Source organism: Tupaia chinensis, unplaced genomic scaffold (assembly GCF_000334495.1).
Source record: "Tupaia chinensis unplaced genomic scaffold, TupChi_1.0 Scaffold000031_1, whole genome shotgun sequence".
Taxonomy (NCBI): Eukaryota; Metazoa; Chordata; class Mammalia; order Scandentia; family Tupaiidae; genus Tupaia; species Tupaia belangeri.
The window spans coordinates 1,654,372-1,664,550 of NW_006159461.1; the positions used below are offsets into that span (position 1 = coordinate 1,654,372).

Here is a 10,179-nt window from a genome sequence, read left to right on the forward strand (position 1 = left end):
TGACAGACAGTGATTGTCCCCAGCTCTGTGAGGCGCCAGTCGCTCATTCTGCCTTTACCTCCTCAGTCGAGGCCCGGAGTGCGGATGACGCTTCCTGAGGTCGTATAGCTAGGAAGTAGCAGACATAGGGTTTCAACCTGGGGCCTCCCACACTGTTCATTTATGATCCTTAATGTAAGTTTAATTCTTACTTTTGTTGAAAGAGAGCTTTCTGCTGGACCGACTCATAATTGATATCCAACCTGACGTGAATTGTAGTTTGGTAATAGCAGTCGTAGCAGTCCCTGTACAGATGCCCCTTGTAAGGGCAGCCCATCAGTGCAGTAAGTTACATTTCTGCCGATACAGATCCTGTTGGATTTGGACCAGAATTTTGTACTTGCTCAGTGTGTAACTCACCACCATACCCTGTGTAGTTCCAGTTTAAGTGTGTTTAATAAATTACATAATTTTTGCTAGGAGATTGATGATTCATGAACTTTACCTGTAAAGAGAGCAACTATTTTAATAAAAAAATAGTCAAGTAGAAAAACTTGACTTTCATTATTACATTTTCTGTAGTTGTTTAGTTGGTAATTTTTTCTTACAGTTTGAGACAAGCTGTCATAAAGCCGAATGCAGTAATATTAGTTATGAATAAATGAAATACTGAAATTAAAAAATTACGTTTTTTTGAAAAGAATCATTACCGTCATTTAGTTTTAGGAAATCTACACAAAGGAATACGTTAGTTCTTTTTGGCCGTATATTCCTTTGTGCTCCAATGTGGATAGGTTTTTTTTTTCCCCCCTTCAAATATCCCAAAATGATTTGCAGAACTTTGGTTTCATGCATACCCCCCCTTTATTTATTTATTTATTTTACTTGTGTTGTCTTGGACATGACAGCAGAGGCTTTATTTTTCTGTGTGAAATGGAGTGGAGGCGCCTGCAGCTCCCTTCTCATAGAACAGCTCTTTAAGCCGAGCCTGCCGCCTACAGGGTGCTTTGTGCGCCGTCTGCCCTCAGCTCCCGAGGCACAGCAGGTGGTCAGTTTTTTTGGTCTGTCAAATGAAGAAGTTATCAAATGTGATCCCTTTATACAATACTTATTTAAACGTCTTAGTATAAGATATTACTTATTTTCAGAAACTTTTTATTGAAAGCACATTCATAGTTTAATATACACTGTTAATGTTAATAAAGGTAATTTTATCCGGAGTTTGGCCACTATTTATAACTTGAAGGTCAGTCCAGTTAATATTAAATGCTTCCTGCATTTATCCAAGGTCTTTAATTCTGTGATGTCATGCCAACCAAATTGAAAGTAATTTTTAAGCAATTTTTATGAGAATGACTGTGTTTAAGAGAACTAATTTCTTTGGATCGAGATTGTCTCTGTAAACTGAAACTGTCCATTGAAACTCTCTCTTCAGTGTGTCTGCGTCCTGTTCAGCTTACTGGGCCACTGGCGAAGAAACCCTTGGATGCAGCCTGGAGGGAGGTACTGAGCTATGCTTGCAAGAGCTTTCACAAGCGCTTTGCTTGTTTAGTTTGCTCAGTGTTCTTCAAGTGAGTTTTATCAACTCAAGTAACTATCGATGACAGATTAATCATTTAAACATAAAGTGACCCTCCTAGTTTAGAGCCTACTACATTCTTATGCTCTAATGATGGCAGTTAATTTTTTTCCTGACAGTGGTAATACATGAGGAGAGTGATGTCGTTAGATTTTCTTCCTGTACGAACACCGGAGTGCTTACACAAACCTGGTTGGTATAGTAAACTCCACACCCAGGCTCTCTGGTGTAGCCTGTAGAAACCTTACGAGTCTGCTGTCGTAGGTGCAGTCTGTTGATCGCAGTGCTGTTATGCAATGAAATTATAGTATTTTATATTTCTCTTTTTAATTCCATGAGTGAGAAAGAGAGTTAAAGCAGCTCCGTGTCGCAGTCCACTCAGCCCCAGGCGTCCTGGATCGTAGACACAGGCAAGCCCAGCATGCTCAGGGAGGTCTTCGGCTGTGTAGGCCTTCCTAACAGAGCCTCCCATTTTGTTGCTGCATCACCAACCAACCCCTCAGTGTTTTAAACGTGCATTTCATTGGGTCTTAGACCTGCTTCTAGTTGTGGTTTTTTAATTGGGTTGTCGGAAAAGTCATGACATATTTTCCTTTGCAAAAATGTGTCATGACCTTTCCGACAACTCAGTATTTCTGATAATGCGAGTAATAATAGCAGTGCATGACCTAGTTACAATGAGTAGTAGGGATATCTCCGCTGTATGAGAAATCTAGAACCAGTAATGCCCATTTTCCAGTCTTGTTTTCATTCGTGTGGTACAGGTAGTACCACCTCTCCTGCTGTTCCTGTGGACTTAGGAAATGATATGAATTGACAAGCGTTTTGGAAACACGAGGGTCGTACGTAACTAGGGATTTTATGCAGCTTTCGCTGATGGCCGGCTGTGGATAAACTGAGTGTCTTGAACTTAGGGATGATGCCATCCTAAAAGGCCCCAAATTTTGTAGTTGACTTGTTCTTTGTGTAGTTGTTTGGAAGTTTTAAAGTTGTAGAGATACTTGATTTAATGACCTTACTTTGCAGGTGAAAAATCCAAAGCCAGAGAAGAACGTGACTTAAAAACTTGGTAGCGTGACAGAGCCAGTCCTCCCTGGCCATAGTCCGTTGCGATGTGGGGGCAGGCATGTTTTGACGTGAGCTCCTGCTGTAGTTGATGCGGTCCCTGTGGGAGGAGAGGCACAGACCCTGTGACCATGATAGCATCCAGTGCATTTCGGCTTTGAAATACTTTTATGTTTGAATGTCCTTTGTGAATTTATAACTGTCCAAGCAAAAGAAGCCGTGCAGTGAAAGCCTCGTCCAGAAGGAGCTGAAAATTGGTGTGCTATTCTCTTATGCCTTCCCCTGATCTCAGGAAATTGTAAGAGATTGTCACTTAAATATTTTCTGAAGTCAGAGGATGCAAATAACTATTTTGTCTCATCAGTTTTTCTAGCTCTCCCATAAAGATAATTGAAAGAAAGCGTTAAGATGATTACTTCATTCTTAGCGAGCATACTTGTTTAGAAGACACAGCTCTCACATTTCTTGAAAAATGGATTGTTCAGCAGCAATCTGCAAATCTGAGGTAGTTATTCTCCAAGGACTTTCACTATCCCAAAGGTATAGTAACATTGCACACAGAGGGTATTTGCACATAGTTAGGGTTGCTTTGGAGCAGGGGGGATACTACAGTGGTGTAGTAATGTAGGTTTGGGGAGAGCTTTGAGTAAGAGGACAGGAGAGACTTTGGGAGGTACATGAAGTCCTGTAACTTCCACAGTAATACAATTTCAGTTTGAACTGCTTTTCTTTGAAGTTTGATATTCCTTTATCACTCATACCCTGCACCCTGAGGTGTCACTGAGCTGCTGCCTGCTGCCTTTCTAGGTTTGCATTCACACCGCCTTCAAGCCAATGAGATGAGGAGAATAAAAGGCTGAGGGGGAAGGTAAAGACTACATCTGGGAATAAAGGCATCTTAAAATTTGCCAAATATCAAAGTGTATACTGTAGGTACTCCCAAGAGAACTATTGTGTTTTTACTGTAAATTACTTGAAGTATTGAATTGGAGGGTAGAGTAAGGAGATATTTTAAATTCTGTTGGAGACAGTGGCCATCAGTTGTCCAATGAGATGAGGATTCCTGAGGTCATGGGAATATAGACAGAAAGTAGACTTCCAGTTTGATGTAGCCATTGAGTACATTTCAGATTTGAAAGGACGTCCCCAAATAGAAAGCTCGAACTTACTCTCAGTGTTCTCCATTTAGTCAGCAGTTACCAAGTGCTTGCCGAGACCATGTGACTGTTAGGACACTGTTTTTGTCTTCAGTGCGACAGCAGTCTGGATGGGAAGGATGTGTGGGACGAAAGGACTGTAGGTTCTGCTGAATTACACAGTAAGTGCTCCAGGAGAGGAAGGCAGTTAGCAAGGCCGGAAGTAGCCAGTACGATGGCGCTTCATCTGTCAGCTCCTCAGAGAGCTTGGCCAGCCTTCCCGCTTCCAGGACTCTCTGGGCCTGGGAAGGGCAGCTACTCCTGATCCTTGGTCAGTGTCTGAGCTGGCGGAAGGTGCCACGCTGTCCCTGTGTCACGAGACCCTCTCCCTTGCAGCCCTCTTGTGGGGGTGTGTATCTCTCCTCACTTCTCTATACACTACTCCTGGGTTTTTCTTCTTCACCTTAAGTTCAGGATTGACATTTCCTCACTTAAGGAGGTCCCTAGGTGGTTGGAATTTCACGGGATTTAAGAACTGGTGCTTTTTTCTTTTCTTTTTTAGTCTTTTCTGCTTAAAAAATGAAAGTGTAGGCTGTGCTTTTTCTGTTGTTAATCAGGAGTGAATGGAAGATGGTCAGTGTTGGGCAGCCGTGTATCAGAGCCCGTGTGCAGTGTTCTGCTTAATCCTCAGGGATGTGGGAGTGGAGCTTACTCTTGCCCTCTTGGAGATTCGGGATGCAGAGGCCCACAGGCAGACGTGCCTGAGGTCAGCCTGGAATGTGTGTCCCTACTGTTTCATTCTCCTAGATGTGAGTACCAAAAGGGAGGGTAAAGAGGGACTGAGACATAAAAGGGAAGAAAATGATCGGAATTAAATCTTTTCAGCTAAAAACACAATGAAAAATTTGCATTTGAATTAGGACTTAGGAGCCTCTGAGCAGTTTGTCTTGCTTCAGGAGGGTGCCACAGCTTCACAGATTGGACTGAGGTGCGGGCCAACTGCACCAGAGCTGTGAGGTCTTCAGGGACAAGCCTCAGTGAAAGGGGGTTAGTGCTCTCTGCAGGGCACTCACGTGGGAGATGGAGCCCCGCGCTTGGGGTGCTAGGCGCCTGGGGAATTTCGCCCCCATAGGTCCCATTGCTGAAAAAGCGAAAGTTCCTAGTTGTTGTGGGGAATGTTGAGTTACTTCGATGTTCTTGGCAGCTTTGGGCAAGTGGAGTAGTGAAACGTACCTCGGCCTGTTCTTTTCTTCCGTAATTCTTTTTATTCCATCGTGTCTGTTCTTCCGCTCCATCACGAGGAACGCGTCTCCCCTTGGGTAGCACTTCCACGCTCACCGCAGCCCTGGTCCCTCCTGCCCCCAGTTCCAGTTCGCCCTTGACCCCTGGTCTCCTTCCCATAGCACTGGCTGAGCTGCTTGCTTCTGCAGAGAAGGGAGCAGCAGAAGAGCTGGCTGCCTCCCTGGGGCAGGAGGAGGGAGCGTGAGTCAGCGCTCATTCTGTCCTCCCACCCGGTGACATCTGTCTGCCATCTGTCTGCTTCAGTCGTCCTCTGACTTGTCACCACTTAACCCACTACAGCGTCCTTCAGCTGTCTGAGAGACCCATAATATTGAGGGGGCCTTCAGCAGTTCTTCCCTAGGGCAGCTCTGTGCAAGCCGGAAATCAAAATTGTGGCAGAATAGCAAGAAACGCTTGGAACAGTGTGGAGCCCTTCAGGTGTGCCTGCGCCAGTGGCCTGTTTCCGAAGCACTTCCTGCACACGGGGAGAAGCCGCGGTCGGTAAACTCGTGACTTCCTCCCAAACGCGACCCCGTGAGTGTGTGCCTCTGTGTTCTTTCCGACACTCCCTCTTTTTCTGCCTTTACCTTTTCATTCTTTCACACTCCTTATTTGGCTTTTATTGCTTAATGCAGGACTTGAACACTCTTAAAATTGTTTCTTCTCCATGGACCAGAGAAGGCAGGATGGGGCTGTGACAGTTGTGACCACAGTACCAGATCTGCTGAGGTGGGGACAGACTTCACAGGTACAGTGAGCTAGCCCAGATGACAGGACAGATGTTAGGGCTCTGGGGGACCTTCCGGAATCCTGGAATTCAGCCCTTCTTACACAAGTGGGAAAGGACGTGGGGATTCTCCCAGACCGGGTCAGCAGAGTTGCCTGGAGCCAAGGCGAGACTTTAGCCTTTGGCTTGTCTTGGCACTTTTCCGTGACTGAGGTGGGAGTATCAGAATTAGCAAGTGGCAGCCACTGTTGTGACCTCGTGCTGTGCTGGCTTTTAAAATACTGTGTGCTTTACTCTCTAAAGAATGATGTGTATTTCCAGCCAGAGGATTTTTATTGAATTATCCAAATATCCACCAGACTTGTTTATAAGCTCCTCAGGTGTACCGTGATTATAATCAATGTAGAATCCGGTCGTCTAGCACCCGGAGCAATGATCGCACCCTGGGGCATACGTGTGCTGCCGTCAGGGCTCTGGATTTTGGAAGACTATTTGATGGGATGAGAAAATGCTTAAGGTTGGTTCAAGTTCTTAACAGTATATGCAGTTAATACCAATACTGAGTTTAAGAACAAGAATACAGGCATTTAGAAAGGTAATAACGGGTCATTGAACACTAGCATTATGCAGATTCTTACTTACTTTACTTTGTTTTCAAATTTTCTACCAAGTTACACATTACTTCTACAATCCAGTTGGTGAATATTATAAAAATGTAACTTACTGTATAGCAATTCAGTTTCTATCCAGTTTAGGAAGAATATATGGTAAAATGAGCTGTATTTTTACAGACCTGTGGTCTAAATTATTATGTTATGATCTTCTCTTTTGGTTCCTTGGTTTTTTGACCCTAGACTATTTGTTAAATATATGTTTACTACTTAGAAAATTATTTTCTGTATGTCTTTATTATTCTTCATTTGATCTGTATTAATAACCCCCTTCTTGGGACCAACAGTTGGCATAGTGGCTATGTCACTGGACTCCCGTGTAGTCAACTGCGGTTTGAGTCTCAGACCCAGTGACTTAAACTCATGCTGGGTGTATGTGTGTGTGCATGCCCAAGATCCTGAGAGGAGAATGGAGGAGAAGGGATTGCGGTGTGGCCATCCCCCATGGGAGGGTGATTTCTCGCTTTCTGTCTCTCTGTCTCTCTGTCGAGTGCACATGCCCTATAGCAAAAACCTCTCCAGAAACCCTTCTTTTTAACCTTTACTCGTCAGTTGTGTTCAGGTAGTGCAGGTACACAGTTTAGAAACTAAGGTTGTCAGGATGGAAGCCCAGGCAGATAGGAGCCCCTGCTTTCCAGTTTCCGCCCTCCAGCTCACTCTGGAGGGAGCTTCCCGCAGTGAGCTCTTTCGTAAGGTAGTTACCGCCACATTGTAAACTAACAGGTTTCTGCTGCTCTCAGTTGTTTCCGTCCTTCATTTTAGACAGCATGTCCTTCTGCACCATAGATGGGGCTTTAGCTCCTCTGCCTCTCCTTTCTTCTCTTATCCCCCCATTGTGATTAAGTGACTGCTCACATTAAATCAGCAGTTGTGTTTCCACCATTTTGACTCTGTAACCTTCTGTCCTCCTCTCCTGTTCCCCTTGTGACCAAGTAATGTAATTATCTTCCCTTGGTTTTTGACAGTTTTGTTTTTTCCTTAACATCGCTTTGTTGTTGTTGCTAAGGTTTGTGCCACATGGCGTGAGTGCTCACTAGAGACAGATGGAGAAGACAGAGAGGGAAAGTGAGAAATCACCCCCAGGGGGATGACTATGCTGCAGTCCCTTTTCTTCCATTCTCTTCTTGGGAGACTGAGCATGCATGCATCCAGCATGGTTTTCAAGCCACCTGGTCCAAGACTCCAACTGTGGTCAACCAAGTGGAAGTTGAGTGCCTTAACCGTCACATGAACTGCTGGCTCCATTATCCGATTTTAATTATTTAATTAATTTAAAGTTTATTTGTATGTTTCTCTGTGAGAGAGAGAGAAACATGAAGATTGGGATCTTCATCCTAGCCTCAGCCAGCCAGGATCCACAGGCACCTACTGTGTGTGCCTGACCTGCACAGGGAGACCTCGGGATGTGAACCCAGAACCTTCTTCTATGGTTTTGGCATCATGGAGTGTCACCATTGTGCCACTATGGCTGGCCCAGGGGTTTTTTTTAACATCTTTTTCTTTATTCTTGATAGAACATATGCGTGCACATGGGAGAGAGGAAGAGCACCCTCCACAGGGTCTGGTCCGTGCTGCGATCCCCTTCCTGAAGTAAGTGGGATCTTGAACACTCAGGAGTGCCCAGCGTGTTTCAGGCTGACCTTGCTGGGGATTCAAACTACGGTTACCGTGTGGGACCCTGCTTTTCTGCGCAGTGCATGATTGCTTCACTACACAGCTGGCCCTTTCCTCTCTTAAAAAGGGCTGAATAGAATATGCACGGGGGAACTTTAAAAAGTTCAGGGAAGGGGCCTGTAGGTGGCATGGTGGTTAAAGTGCTGGAATCCCACATGGCTGACTGTGGTTTGACTCCCTGACCAGCAACTTAAAGATCATAACAGATAAATAGATAAATAAGTGTTTTTTACAAAAGCCCATAGAAAAATGGAATTAAAGCATGAGTTTATTTTGATACAAAAATTTTTCGAAATCCACGCATAGTTTTATTTTTTATTGTATGTTTTCATAAGCTTTTTGAAGCTCACTCATATACACCACATTTTCCTTATCTGTTGGTGAACACCTACGTAGCATCCATACATAGATTAGTTATTATGATATTAGCAATAAACATGGACGTGCATGTATCTCTTTGGCATTCTGATTTCAGTTCCTTTGGAGATACACCCAGAGTGGGATTACTGTCATAGATGGTAGGTTGATTCTGTTTTTAGTGTCCCGAGGAACCTTTGTACTGTCTTTCATAATGGCTATATTAATTAATATGTTACTACCAACAGTATACAAGGGTACCGTCTCTCCACGCCTTTACCAACTCTTGTTTATCTCTTGTGTTTTTTATTATGTTTTTTTTTTAGTGATAACCATTCTAGCAAGTTTGAGGAAATACCTCATTGTGGTTTTTTTTGTTTGTTTGTTTAAATTGTGGTTTTAATTTGCATTTTCTTAATGATTAGTGATGCTGAGTATTTTTTCATATCCTTGCTAGCTATTGCTATGGCACCTTTTGAAAAGCGTCCTTTCCCCATTTTTTTGACTGGATTGTTTCTTACTATTAAATATTTATGTATGTTGGGTATTAGCCTCTTGAAGTATGGCTAGCAGAGATTTCCTCCTTATTTTTATATTGTCTCTATTAGTTGGATCCCGTGTACCAGAGACTTGGTATTTTTAAATTTTTATTTTGGAGAGGTTTTTGCTATAGGGTACATGCGCTCGCCAGAAAGATAGAGACAGACAGAGACAGAAAGCTAGAAATCTCCCCCCCCCCCGGGCGGAAAACCCCCCCCCAGCCCCCCCCGGGAGGATAGCCACACTGCAGTCCCTTCTCCTCCATTCTTCTCTCAGGATCTTGGGCACGTATGCACACATGCCTGGTGTGAGTTTAAGCCACTGGGCCTGGGACTCAAATCACAGTCAGCTACATGGAAGTCCAGCAACATAGCCATTACGCCAACTCCTGGTCCTCAGACTTTTTAGCGTGATGCTGTTCCATTTGTTTTTGTTTTTGTGGTGTGTGTATTTGGGGTCACAATCTAGAAATCTTTGCTTGGATCAATGTTGTGGAGCATTTCCACTTTTTTTCTTCTAGTAGTTTTACAGTTTACACCCTTACATTTAAGTCTTTAGTCTATTATTTTTGAGTTTTTATGTATGGCAGTAAGGTAGAGTCCTATTTCTCCTGCTTGTGGATATCTAGTTTTCTCTATTTCAGGCATTTATTGATTGATTAATGAATGAGTGGCATTCACATGCAGGTGTTCATATACCCTTAACTGGGTTTTGCTGTGTTGTGATTCCCCTGTCCAAAGTCTTCCAAACAGCCGGGGTCACAATCAGGTCGACCCAAGATCCATACTGTCCAAGCTGAGGTCTGCAGCATGGCTCCAGTATCATGTAGCAGAGCCATGCCACCTGCACCACCGTGGCTACGCTCTGAATACTGTCTTCTATTGAAGACACTATGCTTTTCCCACTGTATGTTCGGGTCAGTTTTGTTGGAAATCAGTTTATCTTAAATGCACAGGTTTATTTCTGGGCTCTCTATTGTCTTCCGTTTGTCAGTGTGTCTTTTTGTGTCAGTACCGTGCTGTTTTGATTACTCTCTCTTCATAATAGATTTTGACATTGGTGTGATTCTTGTCTTGAACTTTGGACAATTTGATTAGGTGTACCTTTCGTATCCTTTTTTAGATTAATTTTGCTAGGGGTCTTTTGAGCTTCCCGAATCTGTATGTCCAT

General features: G+C 43.7%; 1 protein-coding gene across 5 annotated transcripts in view; it reads left to right on the forward strand.

The window, feature by feature from the left end:
- Nucleotides 1-1,425: 1,425 nt before the first annotated feature.
- Nucleotides 1,426-10,179, forward strand: part of PCMTD1 (protein-L-isoaspartate (D-aspartate) O-methyltransferase domain containing 1) — a 57,329-nt gene continuing 48,575 nt past the window's right edge. Inside the window, exons 1-2 of one of the 5 annotated variants that reach the window (XM_006140352.3) lie at nt 1,426-1,482; nt 7,953-8,028. The gene's annotated coding sequence lies outside the window, so the exon portion shown is untranslated. Of the gene's footprint in view, nt 1,483-2,181; nt 5,789-7,952; nt 8,029-10,179 lie in introns of those variants that run through there. The other 4 variants (XM_027771342.1, XM_006140353.3, XM_006140354.3 and 1 more) reach the window with 4 other exon arrangements.